This window comes from Podarcis gaigeae, assembly GCF_964106915.1.
Source record: "Podarcis gaigeae genome assembly, chromosome: Z".
Lineage (NCBI taxonomy): Eukaryota > Metazoa > Chordata > Lepidosauria > Squamata > Lacertidae > Podarcis > Podarcis gaigeae.
This window is the reverse complement of record NC_139691.1, coordinates 14,029,282-14,051,483: the sequence shown is the minus strand read 5'-3', so window position 1 is coordinate 14,051,483 and position 22,202 is coordinate 14,029,282. Positions and strand designations below refer to the sequence as shown.

Sequence of the window (22,202 nt, the reverse complement as noted above, 5' to 3'; positions counted from 1 at the left end):
AAAAGTTTGCTGACCCCTGCTCTACATCATAAGGTACAGCCAACACAGAGCCCACCAAAGGTTTATTTATCAGTATTTATAAAGCACTTCATAATTTAAAAGCCCTACGCAATATGCAGAATAAACAGCAATAAAACAGCATCTTTCGCAAAGAACAGCAGCATTATAAAAACAGGAATTCAGAGACAACATGGTCCAGTCTTGGGACCATGTTGGTCCTCAGGAAACCCTGAGCAAAAAAGATGTGCCTTTGCACGATGTGTGAAGCAGCTGATGATCACAGAGTGAAATGGGCACCTGATAGTGCAGGGAAAGTGGCAGAAAATGTTCATATTGGGTCACCACTCTGCAGTGTCCAAAATTGTCTAGGCACCAGGCATATTTTGCAACTGGCACAGGTCCGACTGTGACCACATGGAGGTCTATGAATGCCAAGCTGGCGACTGACATCTCCATCTTGCTGATCCCTCCAGCTTTCTTAAGACAGGTAAGCAGAAGAGCTTATTTACTGCATTTATATCCTACCTTTTTCTCCGAAGAGCACATGCTTCATTCCCCCACTCAATTAATCCCTACAACGACTCTGTGAGGTAGGTATGGAGGCTGTGACTGACCCAAGGTCAGTGAGGTTCATGACAGAGTGGGGATTTGAACCCTGATCTCCCAGGTCCTAGTCTGTCACTCTAAGCACTACACCACACTACACCATACTGACTTCCTAGAGTCCTTCTGCTATGGGGCACCTATTAAGTTAAATAAGTATGGGAGAAAGCAAAATGTCACTTAGAGAAGGATTTGCAATATTTTCCTTGAAGCTTGCATTTGTTTTATTCTGGATTGTTTTATTTGATGTTTTAATGTGTTGTGAATTGTTTTAAGATTTTTTTATTTAAACTGTAAAGTGACATAGAAATGAAATAAATAATAATAATAATAAATTTCACTGGGCGGGAGGCGCCTAGGCAAGGTTTAATTGTGGTATACAATAGGGTATAGTGCCACTAGAACCCGCCAATCCCAGCCAAAAGATAGTAAGAAAAGCCATGTTCGAAAAGGCCAATGGCCCACCTAGTGCTTGCAAGTGCCTTTGGGAGGCAGGACATGAGGGCAGCAGCAATCTCCCCACTTGCAATTCCTAGCAATTGGCACCCAGAGGCTTCCGACAGTGGATAGTGATGAACACAGACTTCATGACTAGTAGCCAATAATAGCCTTTTCCTGTATGAATTCATCTAACCCTCTTTTAACTCCTTTCAAGGTGGCAGCCTTCACTACCTTTTGAAGCCAGCACAGCCAATGGTCAGGTATAATAGACACTGTAGTCTAATGCCCAAAGGACACCATATGAGATACCCACACAAGAGAAGACACGACAGCCACCATGAAAGACATAGTTGCTGTCACCTTGCAGAAGCCAATGAGGTCTGATACTAGTAACTGTCTAGAACAGAGAATGGCTAACCTAGCTTTGAGGTGCTATGAGGGTAACTCTAGGCTGGATTTGAGTGGAAAGTGAAAAATATATTCCCCCAGTTTTTCTGCAGATTTTCCATTTTGTAAGCTAATGAGTATCATGAACAGATGCAAAGTGCAAGAACAATATTTAGACAAGTCTGGCCATTTCCATTTATTTGTTTGTTTCTTCTACTAAGTACAATGGTACCTCGGTTTAAGAACGGTTTTGGTTTAAGAACGGACTTCCAGAATGGATTAAGTTCGTCAACTGAAGTACCAACATACAAGTAAAATAAATGTGCTGAACTGGATTGCTCCCTTTGGCTCTAATACTTTGGCCACCTCATGAGAAGAGAAGACTCCCTGGAAAAGACCCTGATGTTGGGAAAGATTGAGGGCACAAGGAGAAGGGGACGACAGAGGACGAGATGGTTGGACAGTGTTCTCGAAGCTACCAGCATGAGTCTGACCAAACTGCGGGAGGCAGTGGAAGACAGGAGTGCCTGGCGTGCTCTGGTCCATGGGGTCACGAAGAGTCGGACACGACTAAACGACTAAACAACAACAAACAACAACAACACATTGGATTTCTCCCCACTTTCAAACCATGGTTAATGACCCTGGCTTCAAGAAACCATACAGTTTTAAACACAACAGTTTGGACACAATGAGACATTTCCATTAGTAAAAATGGAAGCAAGGGCTTCCAATTTCCTCCTTGCAGCTCACAAAAAAATTGTGCAGATCAAGGGTTGGAGTTGTTAAGGTCCACATCGCCTTTGGGATAAATCTGTCAAGGGCCAGAACAAAAAGTGACCTCCTACCTTTTCCCTTTCACCATGGAAGCAAACCGTTTCCTCTAGCACTGATCTTGGTACAGAGTGCAAGGGATGTGGAATCAATGAAAACTAATAGAGGTAACTTAACAAGGTTATTTAATTGTACTAAACATTGCTTAAAATTTTAAAATAAGGGCTTAGTTCTTTGCCACTGGTGGCCAAAACATTAGTAGCCCAGAAAAAGCAAAAGGTTAAAGTCTACACAAGCAACTAAGCACAAAAACTGTCTGCACACTTTTCAAAATTCATATCCACGAGGGCTAGCCACTTCACTTTTTAAAATGTAAGCTGGAAATTCAGGAAAGGAGCACACAATGTCCCTGAGGTATCCAGCTTCAAGGTGATGAGGGGAAGTCTACCAGGTAGGACAACATTTGGAAATCAGAGGAGAGACAGTTATTACTTCTCTCCCCCTGAAGGCTGTTGATGGGCAACAAATGATTTGGCACAGGTGCATGTGGACAGGTGGGTAAGAAAACACCTATGGGCTGATTTTGCAAGGTGGCAATTAGAAAACACACACCCACACACACATTATCGACAGTCTTTAGAAAAATCCTAACCCAGCAGTTCAGAACTAAGGGCCACTTGCCAATCTCACCCGAAACGCTTGCCAAAAGCAACAGCAAGCAGATGCAGAGGAAACACTGGAAACTGCCTTATATTAGGACACACTGTTTGCCCATCTAGCCTGGTACTGCCCATTCAGTGGTGGGAAACCTCCAGCCCATGGGACAAACTAGGCCTGCAAAGGCTGTTTTCCCAAGACCCACGGACCTGCCCCATGCCCAGTGCTAACACAGTACAGTCGTACCTTGGTTCTCGAACAGAATCTGTTCCAGAAGTCCGTTCTACTTCTGAAAAGGTTCGAAAACCAAAATGTGGCTTCTGATTGGCTGCAGGAGCTTCCTCAATCAGAAGCCATATTGGACATTCGGCTTCCAAAAAAAGTTTGCTAACTGGAATACTTACTTCAGCTATTCCACACTCCTGCTCTAGGTGCTTGGGCAGAGAAGGCTCTCACCTGCTACCCTGATCTTATTACCTGGAGAAGCCAGGAGTGGAACCTGGGACCTTCTACATGCAAAGCATGTGCTCTGCTACTGAGCTATGATACTCTCACCAGAGAGAATAGAATGGAATGTCCGGGTTCAAATCTCTGCTCAGCCACATATGAATAAGGCATCTTCCTCACACCCATACACAAAATTCAACTTCCAACCAGGAATGGAAATGATAAAATTGCCAACGCTCACAGAGCTTCAGTTCAGATGGAATGCCAAACCATGGTGGTTTGGAATCCTGGTTTGGAAGGCAAGCTCAAACCATAGTTTGCTAGTTCAGATGCAACAAGAAACTGAAAAGTATTTATTGAAGCGGAGCAAACAAAGAGCCTGACACTCAGTCCTGTGACATTGCCACTGCCTGTGAAACGATCCCACTGCTTCCATGCCCCCCCCACCAATGTTTCATTGTAATGTCATGTGATTGCCAGGTGGGGGACACTGCCCATCTTCCAGATTTGGCCCATCAGTTATGTGTGGAGGAGATAACAATCTGGGCTCCTGGCCAAATCCCATTCTCTACCCCTTCTGTTGCAAATGAACTGGAGCACAGAAACACATCTACACTGCCCTGGCATGTATCCAGGTCAGAAGTGGAAGCTTATCTTCACAACTGTTAAGATTAGCGGCAAAGGAAAACAAACACAAGGTTTAAGATAGGGGAAGGGAGAGAGAAAGGGTTATATCCAATGCTAGTCCTTCTCAGAACCGAGAACCTCAGAGCCTATCTTGACTATGTTAGATCCATAAATTTTAATGGGTCTATTCTGGATACAACCCAAAATTCCTATTGCCAAGGCTTTAGGTAATCCTTTATACCCAGGAGGAGGATTTCACGCCTGGTATTCCAATACAAACAACAGTTTCTTAAGTGGGCATAAGATGAGAAAAGCAATGGACTTTCCTTCAGTGGAGGTTTTTAAGTAGAGGTTGGATGGCCATCTGTCATGTATGCTTTGGCTGAGATTCCTGCATTGCAGGGGGTTGGAATAGATCATCCTTGGGGTCCCTTCCAACTCTACAATTCTATGATCCTATGGAAGGTAGATATAAGGAATCAGAAGAAACATTAAAACAAAATATAAATACTAGACCTAAAATACTAATCCATGAATATAAAAACCAAAATATTTTAAAAGACAAATCCACCTCAACTAAACTAAACCAAAAGGATGAACGGGGGGAAAGGCCACGGATATAACCAATTACTTTGCAAACTAGGGGTAAAGACCTTGGTAAAGAACAGTATTTGTGCCTGGTGCTTATAAACAGTGATGACGCCAGTAGGGCCTCCCTTGGGAGAACATTCCACAAGCAGGGAGCAGTGTTAGATATTTCAGCTAATTGCCAAATGGCACCTTAAACCTGGATGACAGTCACAATATATCTAGGTGCCTTTTTTATAGCAGGGATTATTATTATTAAGAATTATTTACTTTCTATACCTAATAATAATAATAGGCCACCCATCCACCCGACTAGGTTTCCCCAGCCATTCTGGGTGGCTTCCAGCACATATAAAAACATAACAAAACGTCAAATACTAAAAACTTCCTGATACAGGGCTGCCTTCAGATGTCTTCTAAAAGTTCTTCATCTCCTTGACATAGAGAGCATTCCACAGGGAGGGCACCACTGCCAAGAAGGCCCTCTGCCTCGTTCCCTGTAACTTCACTTCTTGCAGTGAGGGAACTGTCAGAAGACCCCAGGAGGTAGACCTCAGTGTTTGGGCTGAACAATGGGGGTAGAGACGCTCCTTCAGGTATACTGGGCCAAGGCCACTTAGGGATTTAAAGATGAGCACCAGCACTTTGAGTTGTGTTCAGAAACGTACTAGGAGCCCATGAAAATCCTTTAGGACCAGCGTTATATGGTCCGGAGGTCACTCCTAGTCACCAGTCTATCTGCTACATTCTGGGTTAGTTGTAGTTTCCAAGTCTCCTTCAAAGGTAGCCTCACGTAGATGACATTGCAGTAGTCCAAGATGGAGATAAATCAGAGCACGTACCACTATGGCGAAACAGTCTGTGGGCAGGTAGGTCTCAGCTGGCATACCAGACATGGGCATAGCCGGGGGGGGCAGCTGCCCCCCTAAATAAATAAAAATAAATAAAAATACATAGCAAACTGATGTTCTGCCCCCCTAACAAAGGCCTGCCCCCCCACAGCAAAAATCCTGGCTACACCCATGGTACCAGATGGAGCTGGAAGACAGCTGCTCTAGACACAGAAATGACCTGTGCCCCCATGGACACCTGTGAGTCCAAAGTGACTCCCAGGCTGTGCACCTGGTCATTCAGGGGCACAGTTACCCCATTCAGGAGCAAGGAGTCCCATACACCCGCCCACACCCTGTCTTCCAAAAACAGTATTTCTGTCTTGTCGGGATTCAACCTCAATTCATTAACCACCATCATTTCCTCCAACCGCCTTCAGACACTCACACAGGACATTCACTGCCTTCACTGGTTCTGATTTAAAGGAGAGATAGCTCTGGGTATCATCCACATTTTAAAAGAAAAAATCTCAAAGCAGTTTACAACACATTAAAAGATCAAGTGAAACAATCCAGAAGAAAACAAATGCAAGCTTCAAGGAAAATATTGCAGATCTTTCTCTAAGTGACATTTTGCTTTCCCCATACTTATTTACCTACCTAGCTGCCCCATAGTTGGAGGACTCTAGGAAGCTACTGATAGCCTTTTACCTCCATGAGCTTGTCTAAATAAGACAGATCTGTCTAATTAAGCTCCTTGGTATCAAGAGTCTTGTCCATCTTGATTGTTAGCTTGATGTTGTCAGAAAAGGACACATGATTCCAGCAACTGGTATTTGGAAGCATCTCTGACTGTGGAAGCACAGCATTGTCACCACGGCTAGTAGCCACTGATAGTCTTATCCTTGATTCATCTAAAGCCATCCAAGTCGGTGGCCACTACATTTAGGAGCAAATCATGTAAAATGCCCATCAACTCCAGTATTTCCTCTCCAACAGTGGCCAACAGCGAAGCCCACAAGCAGGCCATACGGCCAATAGCCCTCTCTTCTGCTGCTCCTCCTCAGCACTTCATAGTGTTTCTGATTCTGGAGGTGGCATATAGCCACCATGGCTAGCAAACACCGATAGCCTGATTTTCTGTGAATGTGCCTGCTTTCCAATGGCTGCTAGTCACGTTTGCTGTTACAGGGCCTTCTTGCAACACCTGCAAGAAAAGGACATTGTTCTTATGTCCAGCTTGTAGGCTTCCCACTGGGGCTTTCATTCGGCTGCTGTGGAAAAGAGGATGCTGGACTAGATAGGCTTTTTGTCTGATTCAGCAGGGCTCTCCTTATGTTCCTGAAGCTGGTGGCCACCAAATCTTGCAGCAGAAAATTCCATAGTTTCCCCATTCTTGATCCTAGCTAGGGCCTAGGCAAAAGGCAGGAGCAGCAGGGAAACCCTATGAAAGGGTTGTAGCTTAGTGGGGGAGCATCTGCTTTGCATGCAGAAAGTCCCATGTTCAATCACCAATGGCAACTATTCCAGGAAGGGCTGGGAAAGTTCCTTTTCCTGAAATCCTGGAGAGTTCCCGCCAAGTCTGCTTAGCTAGATGGGTCAATGGTCTGACTCTGTATAAGGCAGTTTCCTAGGTACCTGGAAAGGTCAGAGGGTCAACAGGTCCCCTGGCCCTGCTTATAAAATGTTTTCCTGCTGTGACAGTGCAGCAAATTCAGCAGTCAGAATTCAACAGCAGCCCTCCAGATACACCTGAGAAGCCCAAACCTGAGCCTAAAGGCAACAGCCTTTACGCAGTTTGTCAACAACACCTGATATTGAAAGGTATATAGAGGAGAAAGAAGATGGTGCCTGAAGCAAGTCTCCTGTGAGCCTCAGCAGAGGGAGTAGGAGCTTTAAAAAAATAATACAAGACACACTCCCAGAAAACAAGCTTATACCTCAGCCACAGATAAGGACTCCGGGAGTCGCCGGATGGCATTCTAAACATCCTCCCTTCCTTTGAGGCTCTTCGAAAGCCCCTTTGAAATCCCGCTGAAACCATCCAAAACTCCTCAAAGTTATCTAATGCTATTTGAGGCTAATTACAACACTCGGAGTTTCCTTCAAACAAAGCCCTCAAATATACAGAGGGGACAAAGTAACCCAAATCTAGTCCGGGGATGGTACTCAGAGTTATAAAGAACGAGGAATTTCTCTTACACAAGCTGCAGAAACGCCCCCAAGAAAAAGCAGGCCAAAATCTTATACTATTTCAAACCAAAAGCAGACGATACAAGAAACATGAAGAGCCTGCACTCTCACGAATGGTCTGTCGACCGTACCTAGCATGGGAGAGGTATACTGTGCTGAGCATGGAAGTTCCATTTGGCTATCATGAATAATAGCCCTCAATAGACTCATCCTGCCCCCCCCCAAAATAAATGCTCATCTATAAATTTTAAGGGCAGTATTCAACTCAAATGTCCCATCAGTGCAAATATTTGGCTACTAGCCATTATAGGTGTGCTCTGCCTCCACAGCTGGAGGCTGTAATACCAGTTGCTGGAAAACACAGGAGGGGAGAGGGGCTTGTGCTCGGGTCCTGCTTGAAGGTTTCCCACAGGCCTCTGGTTGGCCACTGTGATAACAGGATGCTGGACTAGATGGGGCATTGGCCTAACCCTGCAGGGCTCATCTTACATTCTTATGATTTCTGCTTGTGCAATGGGACTTTCCATCCTCTTTTCCTTTTGCACTCTCACCAATTCTGCTCCAGAAGGTTGGGGGAACCCCTAAGGCTGATTTTGGGGAGTGAGGAGAATACTCTGCTGTGCAAACAAATTCCTCATGTAGCACTACACTGGATATAACCCTAGGTCTAGGGAGGAAAAAAACAAAGAAATTTCCCCCCATACCATACCATTCCATCACCGCCCCAGGACTTCACATTTCTGGTCTTAACTAGTCTACTTTAATATTTCTCTCTGTTTTGGAGCAACAGATCCAGTGTTAGAAACTCAGATATATAAGCTAATAAGGCTCAGCATGGCTCCCAATTTGGCCCATGAGGCTGTTTCCCAAATCACACCCACCCACCCGCCCCACCTCTCACATCATCCGTGACATAAGGTATGGGGCAGGTGAAGATGCAGCTGCCACTGTATGATCAGGAGCCTTAAAGTGCAATGACAAGGGAGGCTTGCGCTCCCTGGCAATCAGCTGATCAGTGGCAAGAGCAGGTCACCTGGGATCAGATATATTCCTGAGTATCCTATGGGGAGCTCCTCAGCACAGCTGGATCCAGTAGAAAGCAGGGCTTGAAGTTAGTGCTAGCAACTGATACGAACTGACTTAAAGCTTCCTGGGTCTGGCTGTGCTGTTATGCTTCCCATGGAAAATTCCATAACTGGTCAATCCTTAAAGAGCCCTCCTTAGCGCTTAGAAGCATCAACAATCTTTTGATCGGCAGCACTTCAAAGCACTAAACGCTATTGACAAGCCCTAAAGTCACCTGAAGTCAATGTGATTGACAGCTGAGCAGCCTCACCCACCTTACCCAGGGACAAGTATGGCTTAGCACCAGTGTGAAGAACACCTGAGGCCCTCCAGCTATCATTGGACTACAGCTCTCATCCCATCATCTTTGACCACTGGCCATGTGGATTAATGGGAGTTGGAGCATAATGACACAGAGAGAGGCACAGATTTACAATGATGCCCAAACAAGTCCATTATCTTTAACCCCAACACACATAAGAGGAGCCATTTTCAGACAGACCATAACATGGACCAGGAATGGTCACAAGGCAGATGTGGACTGTTCAAGGACACCTTCCCAATTACCAACCAATTTCAGAACTGGGATACTGATAAACCTTCTATCGCAAAAAGCAGAGGGGGGAGGAATGAAGTGTACCCCACATTGGATAAGCTCCTTCCACTCCATCCCAAAAATCAAACATTTAGCACGCTTGTGGTCCAAGGCATCGTGATTACAAGAAAAAGTCCAAAAGAGAGGTTTTCATCTCTCTCTCTCCATGGGGAATATACCCCAAATACTAGGCTAGGGTAGGGGCAGGGGGGAGAGGAACTTTCAAGCTTTAACCAGTAAAAGAACATGTATCTATATCTGCAAAAGGCAAGCAGAGTTTATTGATATTTATATACAGTTTCATAGCCCACCCGTCTCAATTTTACCTGTGGCTCTGGATCTTTAAATACTTGACTTTGGAAAAATGTGTGAAAGCTAGGTGCTAACAGAAATCAATGACTGCTCAGCACTGGAGAAGAGATCTAAAGTAACATTCCACCAAAAAAACACCCCAGCAATTCTACCTGCTAGAAGCCACCTCAAGAAAATAAGAAGCACTCTTAAACACAGGCCATCATCCTGAGAAAAAAGTAGCACCACCTTTTGTGCCTTTCATCATGCCCCCCCAAAAAAAGCTTAAAGAGGTATTGATCAAAGACGACAATTAAAAAAATTTGATTGTCACAATCCTCATTTTGTATTACAGCGACAGCCATTGACAGTAGAATTTTGGATGCGACACACAGTGACCATCTTGAAGGCATAGACAGATCCAACTTCCCAAATGTTCTCTTGTTTCATCATCACCATTTCACAGCTGGGAAGCTGCACAACTTTGGGAATGAAAACCATGATTTGTAGCCCCAAAAAGACACAGGAAAGAGGGGCGTGTTCTCCCTACAAACCCATTAAATGCACAGTTCTTAAAGAACAGGTTTAAAATTCTAATTTGATCTACGAAAGGGCGGGGGGGGGGGGGAGAGACTGACCACATCAGAAAAACTAACAGCCATTCACACGCACCAGTCTCACAGTAGAGGATAACATCACCCAACAATATACTTCCAACATTCATTACACCACACCACACACACACTTAATGTCACTCATTTCTCAAAGCAAGACTTTCCTTAATTTCCTCTCTTCCACTTTTAGTCTCTGGGCCAGGATCCTGCCCGCCCCCCATAAGAAGCCGCAACAGGATCACAACACAACCAATGAAAAAGATCAGACCCAAACTTCTGAAATTCCGTTGAGATTCAAAAAATTTTCTTTTTTAAAAAAAATTAAAGAATCCTCATCTTTCTGCATTTGAAATAATAAGAATAAAATTCCAGTTATTACCCTATTTAAAGTGTGCCCACCCCCGCCAAAAATGCCAATTTCTGTATACAATCAGGTGTGTCGTAATGGAAGAGTGATGTCGGTTGCTATTTTAAAAGATGCCCATACACACACACACACGTTTTACATGTATGGCATGTCAGAGACCGATATCTAAGGTAAGAAACAGTTTTGCAGTTTCAGTCACAGGGGACACACAGATATACACACATGTAGATATACATATCCAGGCCTTCCACAACCACAACGCACGGCCAAAACAATGGAAGGCAGAGATGGATTTAAAAGCAAAACAGAAGCCTGGGCAAAATGGCAACGCTGAAAGGCAACACACTAATTAAAAGTCAAGACTCTCCCAATCCAGCGCACCCGAAATATATTCAGTCACTCTCATTTATGTTGTGGTTTTGAAGCGGCGGGGGGGGGGGGGGCAGAGAACAGAAAGAGGTGGGTGTTAACTGGCCCACATCTTCTCCAAAACCAAGGACAAACCTCCATTCTCCATCCCTGAAATCAGCATCGCACAATTTCGCAGTAATAACGATCATTACAATTGCACGGTTTGTTATTGAAACTTCAGAGGGGGGTGGGGAACCAACGCCCTTTCATCAATTCTCTCTTGCAAAACCTTCCAATTCCCTCTCTCCACCACAAATTAATAGCAACAGCAATAGCAAGGAGCACCTAACAATAATTTCACAACCCCTAAAATGACTTAAAGCAAATGCATATTTGCGTGTTGCTCTGGATTTTTTTCTTTTCTTTTGCATCGAGGCATCAAAACTGGATGGAGGTCTGCTTTGCATTTGCAAAACAAAAACAAACAAAATGGGGTCAGCAGAGTCTGAAATAAGTCAAATATGGAAGGGGGGGCCTGCGACCCCTTTAAGGGCCAAAAAGGGGGGTAGGTGGGGAGAGCTAATGGGATTGTTGGGGGGATGGTAAAAAACATGCCCCTCCGCCCCTGAGGTGGGGGGAAACCTGGCCTACTTCACTCCTTCGCTTTCCTTCCTCAGTCTCCATTTTATAACTGCCCGGCCTCCCACCTCGCCCCACAAAAAAGCCCCCGAACTGCATCCTGAGCCCCCCAATACCCACCTGTTGTGGTTGTAGGGAGCCAAATGTGCCTGGGGAGCCGGCTGGCGGGGGAGCTCGGGGGCTCGGGGGTCAGGATGGCTGCGGATTGCAAGGCAGAGGCGGCGGCGACCTCCCAGGCTTCTCGCGACTGCCTCTCAGTGTCTGCTATGGTTGCCTCCGCCTCCTCCGCCTCCTGCGAAAAGGCCTGTCAATCCCCGGGCTGGAGTGAACAGCTGAACCCGCAGCGGCCAGGCCTGCGAAACGGGACAGCGGCGCCTGCCGGGCCCGCCGGGGAAAGCAGGGCGCTTTGGCTGAGGAGGGATGAAGGGAAAGGAACAGAAAGAAATAAAAAGGAAAAAAATGGGTGGGAGAGCAGATCAGAGGGGAAAAGAGAAAGACAGAAAGAATGGACCTGATCCCAACAAAATTAAGCACTTAGAGTGGTTGGTTGTGTTATAAGAGTTTTAAGGTCATATATATATAATGTTCATAACTGCATATATAAACCACATGTCTGAAACCCCACAGAAAAAGTCCTGAAACCATTTTGTCCCTCCCAAATTGACCTCAAATATTTCTCTGCAAGGTCGAAGGAAAATGGAAAAGCCTTCACAAATCCTGTCTTAAGGGTATGTCTGTGTATGAATAGGAACTAAGTAGTTATCATAACAAAAGACTGGCCAGGCTCCCCAGGTAATCTAATCAAGTGACCATTAACAGGTAACCTGCCAGACAGGAGAAAAACAACGCACTCAGATTTCTGCTGTAGACCACCTTTTCTATAATATAGGTATGATGCATCTGCGGGGTGGTCTTGGGCTACACTCCTTCTGTGATGTATGTATGATGTTTCTGGAGGTGGTCTTGGACTGCAGGGTGGGCAATTTAAAATATCTACATAAGGGTGGGCAAACCTTTGTTCTGGGTCCTCCAGTGTGTGAGGGGGGAACCCTGTTGCAACAGCTTTAATAAAGATCAGGCTTACTAGCTGCTTTGCTTCTCAATATTCTCTGGTCGGCCTCTGTTCTTTTCTCCTACCAATAGGGAACCCTCTTAAGGACTCTATACGGGCTCTTGGGTACCCCATAAGGGCAGGGCAGATTTTGTTTACAACAGTTCTTTTGTTATTTGCCCTTCGCCCTAAAGTCCCAGGGTAGGTTATGATAATTTAAAATACAACATTAAAATTGTTTTTACTGTTTATGTTTATAATGTGTTTTAGTTTTAGTTGTATCTGTTTTAATTTATGCTGTGAGCCTCTTCTGGTCTTTGATTAGGAGAAAGCTAACGTATAAGCAAAATTCATCAATTAAAAACAATTCTAAAAAAACTTACAAAAATGCAGTCACAAAAAGTAGATTGTGTCCAACTAAACTCTACTCAGAATAAACCCACTGAAATTAATGGATGAAAGTAAGTCATGTCCATTTATTATTATTATTATTATTATTATTATTATTATTATTATTATTATTATTATTTTGCATTGGGTCTGTTCCTGAGCAAAGCTAGCATTGGATGCAGCCCTTCATTTATATTAAAAACTAAGGCTGCTGAATCCTTAGCCTACCTACCTGGAAGCAAGACCCATTGCATTCAACAAGACTTTCTTCCAAATACACATGATTAGTAGAGAGCTGTAAGGCAACAGAACTGTCCCAACCATAGGAACATAAGAAAGGTGGCGCTGTGGGTTAAAGCCTCAGCGCCTAGGACTTGCCGATCGAAAGGTCGGCGGTTCGAATCCCTGCGGCGGGGTGCGCTCCCGCTGCTCGGTCCCAGCGCCTGCCAACCTAGCAGTTCGAAAGCACCTCCAGGTGCAAGTAGATAAATAGGGACCGCTTACCAGCGGGAAGGTAAACGGCGTTTCCGTGTGCGGCTCTGGCTCACCAGAGCAGCGATGTCACGCTGGCCACGTGACCCGGAAGTGTCTCCGGACAGCGCTGGCCCCTGGCCTCTTAAGTGAGATGGGCGCACAACCCCAGAGTCTGTCAAGACTGGCCCGTACGGGCAGGGGTACCTTTACCTTTACCTATATACTAGCTCAGACTATTAGTCCAAGTAACTCAGTATTATCTACACCTGTGGTTTTCAACCTTTTTGAGTCCACTTCTCCCTTGACCAACCACATTCTTTCTATGGCAACCCTATGGGAGGCGCTTACACTGGGGTTCCGTTACAGGACATGTGTAAGTGGGAATTCCCCCATTCTGCCCCTGGGGAGATAAACATGGGGAGATATGTATATATGCATGAAGATACGGGCTGCAAGTTAATGAAAGGACGACCCACTGGAGGCCCCCTGAACGTTCCTCAAGTCACCCCAGGGTGCCACAGCACACTGATTGAAAACCACAGACAAGCAGCCGCTGTCCAGGACTTTAGGCAGGGGGCATTCCCAGCCCTACCGGGAGATACCAATACTGAGAATTAAACCTGCCACATTCCGCATGTAAATCAGATGCAGTTTCACTGAGCTAATGCCCATCCTCATACCAAAGGCAGTTGTATGATACAATAATTATTATTTTATATGTTGCATTTAAACCCCACCTTTTTTCCAAGGAGCTCAAAGTGGTATACATGGTTCTCCCCTTTTTCGTTTAATCCCCACAACTACCCTGTGTGGTAGGTTAGCTTCAGTGACAGGGGCTGGCTCAAGGTCACCCAGTAAGCTTTATGGCCAAGTGGGGATTTGAACCCTGGTCTCCCAGATCCTAGTCTGACACTGTATCCACTACACCACATTGGTTCCCAGCTCTGCTTTTTAAAGAGCCCTGCTGAGACAGAAAGCCAGTCTAATGCAGCATTTTGGGCTGAACTTGCAAACGTTTCCATCTAAAGCCTGCACTTGGCCACAGGGCAAGGACCTCTCTCCAAGACTGACTGAATGACAGGATCAAATATTTGCAATATCTATCCAGTTTGCATTGAGCAAATGTCAGATTTTAGTTTCCTCATTGCAGAATGTGCTTTTAATTGAGTCACAGCCCATTTGCAATGCAGTGCCCTTTTATTGCACTTACTACTTGACAGCTCTTATTTAACATATCCCCTCTACAGCCTTGCAAGGTTGAGCAGGCCTAGGTAAAATGACTTTCTTAAGGATGCCCAGAAATCTTCGCAGCAAAGCAGGGAACTAATCCCAAGTCTACCCATAAACACTATCCACTACTACACCATGTTCTCTAATTTTTATTGTATTACAGAGAGATGGTGTACTCAAACAGTCCCTTATTCCTTCCCTTGGGACAGGAGCTGGCTTGTTCTAACACCATCTCCTACACATCCATTCCTATCAATAAGACATTCTCTAGAGATCTCCTGTGTATCTCCAAGGAGACATATCAAAGACAGGGAACAGAAGCACCAAGAATTATTCTCTGCAAACATATAGGGCAGAAAGATCTCAAAATAAACAAGAAGGTAATATATTCAAATTAATGAGCATGGTGTGTTCTCCCATACCTGAAATAAACTGATAAGTCATTCACATTGGATAGATCACAAGCTAGTTTTGGCCTAGCCCTGATCTAGATCAGCCTACTGCAATCTGGTACACTCCAGATTTTTTGGACTACAATTCCCATCACCACCCAGAGCCTGTTGGAATGTGAATACATGCTATGGGAAAGGATATTTTAAATTAGATATTGTCCTTCCTATCTCACATTTGTGAGTTCAGCAGAGTGCCATCGTTTTGCAACTTAAAAAGGAAGCTTAGATAGGCAAGATAGGCTAGTTTTAGCCTTTTAGTTTAAGTAATCCTGGATGTTTTAAGGCAGACCAGATTTTCCTGGTATTTCCTCCTTTACTCCCCCTTAAAGTGGTTGCTGAACAACTCCAGACATAGCTGGAAGAAGCGGACCATTTGGATCCCTTCCAGTCGGGATTCAGGCCTCATCATGGGACTGAAACTGCCTTGGCCGCACTGGTTGATGATCTCCGGCAGACTAGGGACAAAGGTGAGAGCTGTTTCCAAGTTCTGCTGAATCTCAGCGGCTTTTGACATCATCGACCATAACATCCTTCTGAACCGTCTAGAGGGGCTGGGAGCTGGGGGCACTGTCATACAATGGTTCTGTTCCTTCTTCCTGGGCCATGTTCAGAAAGTGGTGGGGAGGGGGATGAGTGTTCGAACTCGTGGGCTCTCACTTGTGGGGTGCCTAAGGGTTCTGTCCTATCCCCCATGCTTTTCAACATCTACATGCCGCTGGGAGAGATCATCAGGGGGGGTTTGGGCTTGGTGTTTATCAATATGCAGATGATACCCAGCTCTACCTCTCTTTCAAATCAGAACTAGTGAAGGGGGTGAATGTCTGTGTGAGTGTCTGGAGGTGGTTGGAGGATGGATGGCGGCTAACAGATTGAGGTTTAATCCTGACAAGACAGAAGTACTGTTTTGTGGGGACAGGAGGAGGGCAGGTGTGGAGGACTCCCTGGTCCTGAATGGGGTAACTGTGCTCCTGAAGGACCAGGTGCGCAGCCTGGGAGCCATTTTGGACTCACAGCTGTCCATGGAGGCACAGGTCAATTCTGTGTCCAGGGCGGCCGTCTACCAGCTCCATCTGGTACGCAGGCTGAGACCCTACCTGCTTGCAGACTGTCTCGCCAGAGTGGTGCATGCTCTGGTTATCTCCCACTTGAACTACTGCAATGCGCTCTATGTGGGGCTACCATTGAAGGTGACCTGGAAACTACAACTAATCCAGAATGTGGCAGTTAGACTGGAGACTGGGAGCAGCCGCCGAGACCACATAACCTACATTGAAAAATCCTACATTGGCTCCCAGTACATTTTTGAGCACAATTCAAAGTGTTGGTGCCAACCTTTAAAGCCCTAAATGGTCTCGGTCCAGTATACCTGAAGGAGCATCTCCACCCCCATCATTCTGCCCAGACACTGAGGTCCAGCGCCGAGGGCCTTCTGGCGGTTCCCTCACTGTGAGAAGCCAAGTTACAGGGAACCAGGCAGAGGGCCTTCTTGGTAGTGGCAACCGCCCTCCCACCAGAGAACAACAACTACCAGACTTTTAGAAGACATCTGAAGGCAGCCCTGATTAGGGAAGCTTTTAACGTTTGATGAACTACTGTATTTTAATATTTTGTTGGAAGCCGTCCAGAGTGGCTGGGCAAACCCAGCCAGATAGGCAGGATATAAATAATAAATTTTATTAGTAGTAGTAGTAGTAGTAGTAGTAGTAGTAGTAGTAAATTAACAACCACACAAACAGTCTTGTAAAATGTAAAAATAGCATTTACTCACCCAGAATACTTGCTGAAGAGTAACAGATACAGCAGCTTTGTTCAAGCAGGCTTAAAATGATAATTCAGTTACAAAGACATACTTAAGTCTAGCTTTAAAATGGAGTCTGAGCTTAGAGTTCAGACTGCAATTGTCCTCACATTGCTGGCATGGTGGAGAGAGGAAGAGAAAGAAAGAGCGAGTGTGTGCCCAGGCAGGTAGGATAATATACAGTGGAACCTTGGTTCTTGAGCTTAATCCATTCCAGAGGTCCATTTGACTCCCAGAACCAAGGTGCAGCTTCCAACTGGCTGCAGGAGCTTCCTGCACTCAAGTGGAAGCTGCGGTGGAAAAACGTTCAAAAACCGGAACACTTCAGGGTTTTTTGTGTCCAGGAGCTGATTTTTTCATCAACTAAACCTTTCAAGATCCAAGGTTTGCCTGTATAGCTATGTCGTCTACCCCCCGCCCCGGTCAGGGCACAGGGGAAGTTTCTCTCACAGAGTTCTCTCTAGCAAGTTTACAGGTAAATTCTGTGGCCTTTAGCTCCTTTCATGTGCTTATCTGGCAAAACATGAATTTTTTGTGGGATATTTAAAATGCAATCTAACCAACATTTAAAATATCCCACACACCCCTTCTCAGGCAAAACAACATAAATTCATATTTATATTAAACTGCGCAGAGTCCCATCTTGACTTTAAGGTTCTGGAAACTTGTCTCTTGGTAGAGGCTTGGTCTGAATATCTGCAGACATCTCTTTGGTATGGCAGTCATCTCTTTGGTAAGTCCACAAGTCCGTCTTGGGTGGCCTCACATACGTAATGGAACTTCATCCCCCCGATGTGCTTTGTCCTTGTGTTGAACTTCTCACTCTGGGACAGCTTGCAGCAACTCTGGTTGTCTTCCATCAGGCTAACAGGCCCCTTTCTCGCTAACCCAAAGTCTTTGATCAGTTGGTTGAGCCAGGCCATCTCTCAGAAGGCTTCTGTGACTGCCATGTATTCAAGACTCTGTAGAAGGCAACGCTATACAGTTCTGTTTATAACTGCCCCATTAAATGGGACCATTGTTAAGCATAAATACGGATCTACCTGCAGATTTGTAATCTTTGGAATCCCTAGTTCAGTCAACATCAGTGTAACCCACCAGTTCAGGATTGCTGTGAGCTGACAACTTTAAATGGCAATTTGTGGTAGCTTTAAGGTAGCGAACCACCCTTTTCACACCCACCCAGTAATGAGATTCGTCTGCCATGACTTGTTTTTGAGAAACCCATGCTGGATCTTAGTACAGTGGTACCTTAGGTTACATACACTTCAGGTTACAGACTCCTCTAAACCGGAAATAGTACCACAGGTTAAGAACTTTGCTTCAGGATGAGAACAAAAATCACACAGGGGCAGTGGGAGGCCCCATTAGCTAAAGTGGTACCTCAGGTTAAGAACAGTTTCAGGTTAAGAACGGACCTCCGGAACGAATTAAGTACTTAACCCGAGGTACCATTATAACCACATTATTTTCTAAGTGTTCACAGACCAATTATTGAATTATCTGTTCTAGGACCTTTCCAGGTATTGATGTTAACCTGAATAAGTTGGTAGTTATTTGTGTGTTCTTTTCCCCTCTTTTTGAAGACGGGGACAACATTTGCCCACTTTCATTCCGCAGGGATGTCACCTGTTCACCAATAATTCTCAGAAATTATAGACAGAGTCTCTAAGATTACATCCACAAGCTCCTTTAGAACCCTAGGGTGCAGAAGTAATTTGGAGAATTTGAAGTAATTTAAAGTAGCTAGGTCCGTATAGTAAAAGCTATGGTTTTCCCAGTAGTGATGTATGGAAGTGAGAGCTGGACCATAAAGAAGGCTGATCGCCGAAGAATTGATGCTTTTGAATTATGGTGCTGGAGGAGACTCTTGAGAGTCCCATGGACTGCAAGAAGATCAAACCTATCTATTCTTAAGGAAATCAGCTCTGAGTGCTCACTGGAAGGACAGATCGTGAAGTCGAGGCTCCAATACTTTGGCCACCTCATGAGAAGAGAAGACTCCCTGGAAAAGACCCTGATGCTGGGAAAGATGGAGGGCACAAGGAGAAGGGGACGACAGAGGACGAGATGGTTGGATAGTGTTCTCGAGGCTACCAGCATGAGTTTGACTAAACTGCGGGAGGCAGTGGAAGACAGGAGTGCCTGGCGTGCTCTGGTCCATGGGGTCATGAAGAGTCGGACACAACTAAACAACAACAACAACAAAGTAGCTAGGTGCTCCCTTATCACCTCTTTTTCTATCTTTGGCTGCAGCTCCCTTCTTCCTGCATGTTGGCGACTGTTTTAAAACTTACATGCCCAAAATGTATATGAAAACAATAAACACCATTGTCATGTGGTTTAACAGCATGAACAGCACTGCCTCATTCTTACCACTAGCATCAACATTAGTACCCTTCACATTCAGTACATTCAAAAATCATAATTTCTCCCTTCTGAACACAGTTTCCCACCTTTCAGAATTTCACATTTATTCTTTCTAAAATTCACTTCATGCCCACCCTCTGTTAACCTAGGTGCAGATAACAGATTACATTCAAGATTAGTTATGTACAAAGCGTTTTTAACAGTTTTGCCCAAGTCATTGCCCTTCAGTGCTTATATTCAACCCATTTGCTAAAGCAACATATTCATGTAACTTAGTTTTATGAATATTCTCTTCTTTGAACAAAATAAGGAGGACAAAACACACTTTCTCTCCACATGAATCCATCCTGAATCTCCTGCCCTGGAGGTTACAACCCAGATTTGTGAGGGGCTTGGTGCGCTTCATTAAAAAAGAGAGTGCGGTTGGCTGGGACAGCGAAGAGCAGCCCTTTGTACTGCAACATTTCATTACAGCAGGACCTATTTTTCAAAATTCAGAATGTGGCATACCTGTATGTCCTGTAGTTACTGGGGAAAGTTCAGTAGCCCCCTTTTCCACCTACTTCTTCTTCTCCCCTGCAAATGGCACCACACACACTCTCTGCATCCTGCAAGCCCAGGGCTGGGAACCATACATTTGCTGGTGTGTAGTTAGTATTGATGTGAAGAGGAAATGGAGGTGGGGAGAAAGCCATGTACTGCAACTTTAGTTCCTGAGAGGTAAAGCAGGCTATAAATGTAGTGTGCTTCAGGATGGAAACAACCCAGATTGTACTAATATGAAACTAAAGTAATTTACTGGCCAACCAACATAATTGACCCCCAAACCCTTAATCATCCAATTTCATTCAAATGGGACAAAATGTCCATTTATAAGCCAAAAACAATTGCGCCCCTATCAAAGTTTAAGAAATAGTACAAAGGTAAATGAGCAGATACAAATATAAAGGCAAGTAATCATCATTATCATCATTATTATTTAGTTGATACCATTTATATCCAACTTTTCTACCCAGGAGCTCAAGACAACAGATACAGTTCTCTCCCCTCCCTGTTGTGTCCTCACAGCAACCCTGTGAGGTAAGGTAAAGGTAAAGGTACCCCTGCCCGTACGGGCCAGTCTTGACAGACTCTGGGGTTGTGCGCCCATCTCACTCAAGAGGCCAGGGGCCAGCGCTGTCCGGAGACACTTCCGGGTCACGTGGCCAGCGTGACAAAGCTGCATCTGGCGAGCCAGAGCCGCACACGGAAACGCCGTTTACCTTCCCGCTGGTAAGCGGTCCCTATTTATCTACTTGCATCCGGAGGTGCTTTCGAACTGCTAGGTTGGCAGGCGCTGGGACCGAGCAGCGGGAGCGCACCCCGCCGCAGGGATTCGAACCGCCGACCTTTCAATCGGCAAGTCCTAGGCGCTGAGGCTTTAACCCACAGCGCCACCTGCGTCCCCTGACCCTGTGAGGTAGGTTAGGCTAAAAAGAGAATGGCCAGCGCAAGGTCACACACTCCTTGAACGCAGGTATCCTAGGCCCTAGTGGAAAACTCTAACCACTACACCCAGTACCATAAGGAGAAACACTTACATTTGTCAACATCTAGGATTATACCTAGATTTCATAAAAAGAGTAAAGGGGAGCCTTAAAAAAAAATCCCTATTTCTTTTTTCCTTTAACTTTATACATCCTGTGAGTTTGACCGCTTAAGAATTATTATTTTTTATGGCATACATATATATTTTTGACCACTGGATGGCAGTATGTGATAAAGAGCACACAGAAAGCCTTGAGAGTCATCCAATTTTCCTGCCAGACAAGTCAAAAAAAGAGGACCATTTTTGACAACTTCCCTTCTAATTTGACCACTGTATACATATCACAATTTATTCTTGCTCCAGTGCAAATGCACCACAGCTGGTGTTTGAGGCCAGTTACCCACGATGTTAGCCACAATCATAGCTGTCAACTTTTCCCTTTTCTTGCGAGGAATCCTCTTCGGAATAAGGGAATTTCCCTTTAAAAAAGGGAAACGTTGACAGCTATGGCCACATTCCGTATTTATCATGCAGCTTCTTGAGGAGCACTGCGCGGTGAAACCAAGATGTGTACGTTTCAGACATCCATTGCAATATGCTCAGAAGATAGTTGTGTTTAATAGGAGTTCTGGGTGGGTTGCAGGCACAGGAAAACAAATCAGATAATGGTCCATACTGCAATGTAAACATACAACTTTAAACACATGGGGCGAGGAACAACTGTGCTGTGTTTTAAGCCGATAATGTGTATGCGTCTTTTGCTGGCACCTGGCATCACAAGCCAGGTGTGAAGAAAATAAAGACCTGGGCTGGGCTAGGAGAACAGGAAGCTGCCTTAGATGATCTGAGTCCAGAGTCGAGTCCAGAGTTATTGCCTAACACTCTGCACCTCCTGTTTAACTACAGGTATAGATTATTTACAGGTAAAACAGCACTGAGAGTTGTGAAGAAACCCTTAACCCTCTCCCAGATCTACAATGATTAGGGTCTGTTGGAAAGAGGGATTGATTGTTAAACAGTTCCAGGGGTCAGCAAACTTTTTCAGCCATGGGCTGGTCCACTGTCCCTCAGACCTTGTAGGGGGCCAGACTATATTTTGAAAATAATAATAATGAATGAATTCCTATGCCCCACAAATAACCCAGAGATGCATTTTAAATAAACACACACATCCTATTCATGTAAAAACACCAGGCAGGCCCCACAAATAACCCAGAGATGCATTTTAAATAAAAGGAAACATTCTACTCATGTAAAAACACGCTGATTCCTGGACTGTCCGTGGGCCGGATTTAGAAGGCAATTGGGCCGTATCCAGCCCCCGGGCCTACCCATGGTTAAACCACTCTAGAATTGTACCTCTGTAAGGGGCACTCATAACAAACTACAGCTCCCAGTATTATTTAGGGTAAGCTGTCACTGTTTAAATAGGTATCACGG

The 22,202-nt window shown here is 45.0% G+C and overlaps 1 protein-coding gene and 1 long non-coding RNA gene across 22 annotated transcripts in view; one reads left to right on the top strand and one right to left on the bottom strand.

The window, feature by feature from the left end:
- Positions 1-11,880, bottom strand: part of PRRC2B (proline rich coiled-coil 2B) — a gene marked incomplete at its 3' end in the record, with an annotated part of 64,340 nt that extends 52,460 nt beyond the window's left edge. For 11 of the 21 annotated variants that reach the window (XM_083721289.1, XM_083721273.1, XM_083721272.1 and 8 more), the window contains exon 1: positions 11,590-11,834. Of the gene's footprint in view, positions 1-11,589 lie in introns of all 21 variants that reach the window. The other 10 variants (XR_014559986.1, XM_083721283.1, XM_083721277.1 and 7 more) reach the window with 5 other exon arrangements.
- A 6,347-nt stretch (positions 11,881-18,227) lies between these two features.
- LOC310836162 lies at positions 18,228-19,216 on the top strand. The gene is made up of 2 exons (XR_014559895.1): positions 18,228-18,614; positions 19,082-19,216. It is a non-coding gene; the product is annotated as an uncharacterized lncRNA (long non-coding RNA).
- Positions 19,217-22,202: the final 2,986 nt, after the last annotated feature.